Source organism: Myodes glareolus, unplaced genomic scaffold (assembly GCF_982192425.1).
Source record: "Myodes glareolus unplaced genomic scaffold, mMyoGla1.1 HAP1_SCAFFOLD_37, whole genome shotgun sequence".
Classification (NCBI taxonomy): domain Eukaryota; kingdom Metazoa; phylum Chordata; class Mammalia; order Rodentia; family Cricetidae; genus Myodes; species Myodes glareolus.
In genome coordinates, this window is record NW_028263213.1 from 6,128 (window position 1) to 12,500 (window position 6,373).

Below are 6,373 nucleotides of genomic sequence, written 5' to 3' on the forward strand. Positions count from 1 at the left end.
CTTTGTAGACAAGACTGGCCTCAGACTCACAGAGATCCATCTGCCTCTGCCTCCTAGTGCAGGGATTAAAGACATGCACTGAACACCTTTTTATTTTTTAAACAGAGTTCGTCTGTGTCATTTTGCCTGTCCTGAATCTCAGTCTGCAGAACAAGGTAGCCTTACACTCGCAGTGACCTGCCTGCCTTGGGCTCCCTGATCTCTGAGGTGTTTTATCATCTCTCAGAGTCTCTGCCTGGCTATCAATTTATCTATTAGTTTACTTATTTTTTTTGTTTGTTTGTTTTCTGAGACAGGGATTCTCTCTGGCTTTGGAGTCTGTCCTGGATTCAGACCTGGTCACTGATTTACCTGAAACAGTGAGGCCTCTTGCAGGGAATCCACAGAGCCTCTGCCCATGGCTCTCCAGTGGAATCCACTCTCTCCCTTTCCCCCAGCCCCAGCCAGGGTTGCCGGCTACATCTCAGGCAGGCATAAGTGGCGGTCACTCTGACTATCCAGGATGTGACAGGCACAGACACACAGAGAAGCAGGGAGGAGTGGTGCCCACTCTCTCACTAAATGCATGCAAGCAGGAGGAACAGTGAAAAAAATCAGAACTGCAGAGAATTTCCAGAAACCACATGGTGGGGATCTAGTGCCCTCTTCTGGTGACAGGGAATTTGGGGAATTTGGTGATCAGAGATTTGGGTTCTTGTGCTCCTGAGACCTACCCCAATGTAATACTGACATTACCCTATTAGACCCTATATATCACATATAGGCTTGCTTGATATCATACACGTGCACTGCCTGCGTTGCTGCCTGCCCACCTTGCTCTGTGACCCCTGGGAGAGAGCCTGGTACCATCAGAAGACAGAAGATGGGGTTTGGGTCTATCTCTCTCTCTGTCTGTCTGTCTGTCTGTCTGTCTGTCTGTCTCTCATCTATTCTTCCATCTATGTATGCATCTATTGATTTATGTAATAGATTTTTTGTTTGTTTGTTCTTTTTTTGTGACAGGGTTTCTCTCTAGTTTTTGAGTCAGTCCTGGAACTCGCTCTTGGAGACCAGGCCGCGTGCTGGAACTAAAGGCATGCATCATCACTTCCCGGTTAGAAGCCTTTGTAAAACGTGGGCAATTTGAGCTAAAAATTTCCTCATAGGACTGATTTTACTGTGTGCCAGGGTTAGTGTAGGGCTTTGCTTTTATTTTCTTGAGTGAATCCCCCCCCACAACACCCATCTCTTATTGTAGAGCTCTGTTTCATCTTCCATGAGCTCTGAGGGCACTTGACTTGAGTATGATACACACAGAGACTTACTATTAAGGAAAGTTTAAGGTCAAGATCCTTTCCTAACTCTGTGACCTTGCAATAGAGAAGTTTCAAAGGGTGTGCCTACAGCTCCACTGGACTTCTTTGATGGGCCTTTATCTGTTGCCTTTCCTGTAAACATTCTTGTTGGAGTTTGGAAATTGCTGATTTGAACTCGGGCAATTTCATATAATAGCTCTGACTGTCCTGGAACTCACTTTTATAGACCAGGCTGACCTTTTGGTGACATTCTATTTTTTTTTCTTCCTCTTTATTTTCTATCTGCAGTCCACCTTGGTGTAATGACTGTGCACCTGTATATTCACTGCTCTGATCCTTTCTCTCCTTCCTTCCTTCCTTCCTTCCTTCCTTCCTTCCTTCCTTCCTTCCTTTCGTATGTCTGTCCACTCCCGAAAACCCAAAAATGTCTAGCCTCCCAACGCAATTAAAAATAAGTCAATTAAAATAAATAACCTGGCATTTATAAAAGGAGGGAAGGAGGGAGGGAGGAAGGCAGGCAGGCAGTGCTGGGGGCCTGGATGATGGTTGTGAAGGGAGGAGCCCTGGCCTAGTCGTCTCCTCTGCCACGTGTGTCACCCCAGTCAGACCTCAGGAGCCTTCTCTAAAGGGTCTGAGAAGCTGCTTCCATGTTTCTGCCTCTGGGTATTTATTGATCTATTTATTTATTTTTCTGGTTTATGTGGGAGGGGAAGGGGAAGCCGAAGCCTTGTCCTACGGGCTCCATGCTGTCACTCAGTCAGTACTGTCTCGTCAACGCGCGTGTGAGGGCCCGTGTCTGTCATGCCAGCAGCACTCAGAAACTGAAAGTACAAGGATCAGGAGATCATCTTCATCGCGGTGGGAAATAGACCCTCCACCAGAAATCCATCAAACGACCTTTTAATTTTCTCCGTCCTAAGTGAAAATGTTCACAACAGATCCGCATGACCCTATTATTCCTGGAAATGAAATCCAATGGAGATATTTTAAAACACACACACAAACAAACACATTATTCCACGACTGTTTTCATTTTCTCTGACTCGGTATTTAGTCTGAGAAGTAGGTGCCGGGGGTGTGGGGAGTGGTGTGGAGAAAAAGAACTGCAAGCAAGCAAGCAGGCAAGCAAGCAGGCAAGCAAGCAAGCAAGCAAGCAAGCAAGCAAGCAAGCAAGTAAGCAGTGGCCAAGGTGAAGTCTATGTCTTTGAAAGGAGACTCGGATGGCAGGAGACTGCCTGCCATGGCCACCTCCCTCCCTCCCTCGGTCCTCGGTCTCCCTCAGTCCCTCGGTCTCTCCCTCTCACCGTGCTCTAAGTGTCGCAGCCCCTCGACTGGCCCACTTAATACTGTCACTGATCGTGGAGACGCACTCTTTGTTTCCCGTGAGCCTCCCTCCCTCCCTCCCTCTCCACGAGGGAGAGCGATTGGCCTGTTTTCCTAGCTAGCTGCCTGTGGTCTCGGTTTCTCCTTTCGTTTTCGTAGCCTGAGCGTCCGTGGCTCCTCCCGAACGTCCGTCCCGGCCAGCCCGCGTTCACCCATGTTCGGGGATGGGGTGTGGGGGAACCGACGACGGGGAGTCCCCTGCCCTGTCGTGGGTGCGTGTCACCTCCGGGCGTGAGCGTGGGAGGACACTCTGTCGCGCCAGAGAAGGCTCGCGCGCCGCGGCCGAGCGAGCGAGCGAGAGCGAGCGAGCGAGCGAGCGAGCGATCTCTGTGGGTCGGGTGGGTCGTCGGGCGCCACCTAGCGGTGTTGGCCGTTTTGTGCAACGCTCCTGGTCCTCGGTCGCCGACAAGGAGGGCGAAGTGGCTTTTGTGAGGCGGAAAGAGTGACGAGAGTCCCGGCTGGCGGGCGGGCGTGTCCCGCGGTCGGTGTCGTGCTTGGGGACGGTCTCTGTGTAGGAGGTTGTGCCGGAAGAGTCGCCTATGGGTGCGTCTGGGATGGAACCGAACGAAAGCCACGGCTGGGGAGGGTGCCGGGAGACTTGAGCGGGTCGACCAGAAGGCTTGAGTCGTTCGCGTCGTCCCACCGCTAGGTGTCGGGTCCGGCCAGGCCCAGGATGGGTGAAGTACCCCGGCTTTCAAAGCTGTCTTTCCCTCGCCTTTTCTCTCTAAGAGAGAGAGAGCCCTGGGTCCCCGGCGACCCGAGGCCGAGAGGGGGCGCTGGTTGATCACGGCTCTTCCCCGCCGCCCGTGCCCGGACTCGTTGGGGGTGTCGGAGCTTTTGATTATTTTCCTCCTTGTCAGAACCCTCGGTCCTCGGCGGCGGGCCTCGCCATCCTGAGGCCGAGAGGAGGCTGTGGTCCCGGCTTTCTCTCCTCCCTGGTCCGGACTCGTTGGGGGTCTCGGAGCTTTATTTATTTATTTATTTATTTATTTATTTATTTATTGATTTATTGATTTATTTATTTTTTCCTCGGTCCTCAGCGGTGGGCCTCGCCATCCTGAGGGCGAGAGGAGACTGTGGTCTCGACGGCTTTCTCGCCTCCCTGGTCCGTACTCGTTGGGTGGCCTCGGAGCATTTTTTTCTTTTTTTTCTTTTGTTTTTCTCCTTGCCAGAACTCTCGGTCCTCAGAGGCGGGCCTCGTCGTCTCGAGGCCGAGAGGAGGCTGCGGTCACGGCTTCTCTGTTCTCTGTTCACTGGTCCCCGGTTTCCTGTACCGTCAGGTATTTTTTTTTTCTTGCCCTGCTCCATCCCTAGCGGCTGGTCGCAGGGTCCTCGGCCGGGAGGAGGCTGGGCGCCCGGCTTTGTGGCATGTCCACCTCGCTCTCTCGGTCCTTTCATGGTCATGAGGTCGACCAGTTGTTCCTTTGAGGGTCGGTTCTCTTGTTTATGGGGACATTTTTGGGACATGTCACCCAGCCTCACTTTCAGGAGTCCCCTGTGGTCTGTGAATTGCTCCCTGTACCTGGTGTCATTCTTCTAGTGGTTGCTATCTGTCCTTATTGTACCTGCAGATAGGTGCTGACACGCTGTCCTTGAAGTGGGTGACATGAAAGGACTCTGTAGGTTGCGGTCTCTTCCGAGCCTCGCTGGGTCGTTTTTCCCGTTTAACCCAACCTACGTGGCGTGTCAGGCGTTCCCGCTTCGTGGTTGTCACCCGTGCAGTTTGGATGGTGGGACTTGCCTCCCGGTGCTCTTCCCTTACCGTCCCGGTGCTTTTTTTTTTTTTTTTTCCAAGTTTCTTTTGGGGATCAGATGGAGCTCCCGAGTCTCCACGGACTGGGTGGGTCCCCTGTGTGCCTCCCGAGTGCACTGTTTTCTCCACCCCCAGGTTATGGAGCTCCCGAGTCTCCATGAGGCCTTGGGGGGAAGGGTGAACCAGCCCGGCCTTCTGCTGCCTGCTTTTATGTGCCTCCCGAGTGCACACACCGCTTCTTCCCCGCGACCACCACCATTGTGTTTGGTTTTGAAGGTGGAGGTGTGAAGGGTTTTCTTTTTTTTTTTCCCCATCCCCAGGTTGTGGAGCTCCCGAGTCTCCATGAGGCCTTTGGGGGGCAGGGTGACCCAGCCCGGCTTTCTGCTGCTTGCTTATGTGCCTCCCGAGTGCACACCTTTTCTTCCCCCGTGGCTGGCCCACTCCACTCCGCTTTTTTTTTTTTTTTGGTTTCGGAGGTGGTGTGTGAAGGGTTTTCTTTTCTGTTTCGGAGGTGGTGTGTGAAGGGTTTTCTTTTTTGTTTCGGAGGTGGTGTGTGAAGGGTTTTCTTTTTTTTTCCTTTTGGGGATCAGCAGGCGGTGGAGCTCCCGAGTCTCCACGGACTGGGTGGGTGCCCCAGTCCCCTGTTCCCGTGTGACTCCCGAGTGCACTTTTTTTTCCCATCCCCAGGTTGTGGAGCTCCCGAGTCTCCATAAGGCCTTTGGGGGGAAGGGTGACCCAGCCCGGCTTTCTGCTGCTTGCTTATGTGCCTCCCGAGTGCACACCTTTTCTTCCCCTGTGGCTGGCCCACTCCACTCCGCTTTTTTTTTTTTTTTTTTTTTGGTTTCGGAGTTGGTGTGTGTGAAGGGTTTTCTTTTTTGTTTCGGAGGTGGTGTGTGTGAAGGGTTTTCTTTTTTGTTTCGGAGGTGGTGTGTGAAGGGTTTTTTTTTTTTTGGTGGCAGTCGGTCGGGTCTGTGGTGCCCTCTCTCGCTCGATTCTCCCCGGTTCCGCTTGTCGATCGATGTGGTGCTCTCGCCCTGTGTTCATTCGGGTCGGAGGCCTAAGCCGCGCCAGGCGAGGGACGGACATTCATGGCGAATGGCGGCCGCTCTTCTCGTTCTGCCAGCGGGCCCCGCGTCTGTCCTCCCCACCTTTGACTGGTGGTGTGTGGAAGGCAGGGGTGCGGTCTCTCCGGCACGAGCCCTGTGAAAGCCCCCCCGCACTCCCCGCTGTGGTTCGTGGGGGCTCCCGTGAGGCGCGTCAGGGGCTCCGGCGTCTGCCCCCCCTCGCGCGTTTCGCTCCGCCCACCGTGTGTGGCCCGTGCGGCCCTCCTCCCTCCGAGCCGGGAGAGGGTTGGCCGATGTGTGCCGCGTCACACGCCCTTCCCGAACGGGCTTTGTGTGCGCGCGTCTCGCTCGCGATCCTCGAGGTGCTCCTGGAGCGTTCCAGGCCGATCTTCAGAGGTGCCCGGTACTGAGCGGCGGCGGCGTTTCCCGTTTCTCCGACGTGTGTGCCCTCCCGCGCGCGGTCCGGCCTTCGGCGGTGTTCCTCTGCGAAGGTGTGTGTTCGTGTGGGGGTCGAGGCGAGCGGTAAGAAAGAGGCTCTCTGCGTCCGTCCCCCCCTCCGTGAGCGGGGGACGATGAACCGTCTCTCGCGAGCTCCTGTGAGATCGGGCGAGCGGCCCACCACGCGCTGCCTTCTCCCGTAGGCTTTTGAGCGCCGTGTGGTGGTGTTGAGCTGTCGCGGCCGGCCTTTCTGTTCTTCTCACCGTTCGAGGTGGGTTTTAATGGTAAACGATTAGAATGCCTCCCCGTCCGGTGCAGGGCCGGTGGGTGGTGCCGGAGAGGCCTGGCTCTCGGGGGACCTAGTTTGTAGTTTATGCTTTTTCTCGGTCCGGTCCCCCCTGTCCGCGTTACGCTCGAGAATGCGCCCCCGGAAGGAAAAA

At 54.7% G+C, this 6,373-nt stretch overlaps 1 long non-coding RNA gene across 1 annotated transcript; it reads right to left on the reverse strand.

Moving 5' to 3' along the window:
- Positions 1-1,959: 1,959 nt before the first annotated feature.
- LOC148117172 (uncharacterized) lies at positions 1,960-2,964 on the reverse strand. The gene is made up of 2 exons (XR_015737110.1): positions 2,600-2,964; positions 1,960-2,254 (listed from the first exon to the last, which is right to left on the reverse strand). It is a non-coding gene; the product is annotated as an uncharacterized LOC148117172 (long non-coding RNA).
- Positions 2,965-6,373: the final 3,409 nt, after the last annotated feature.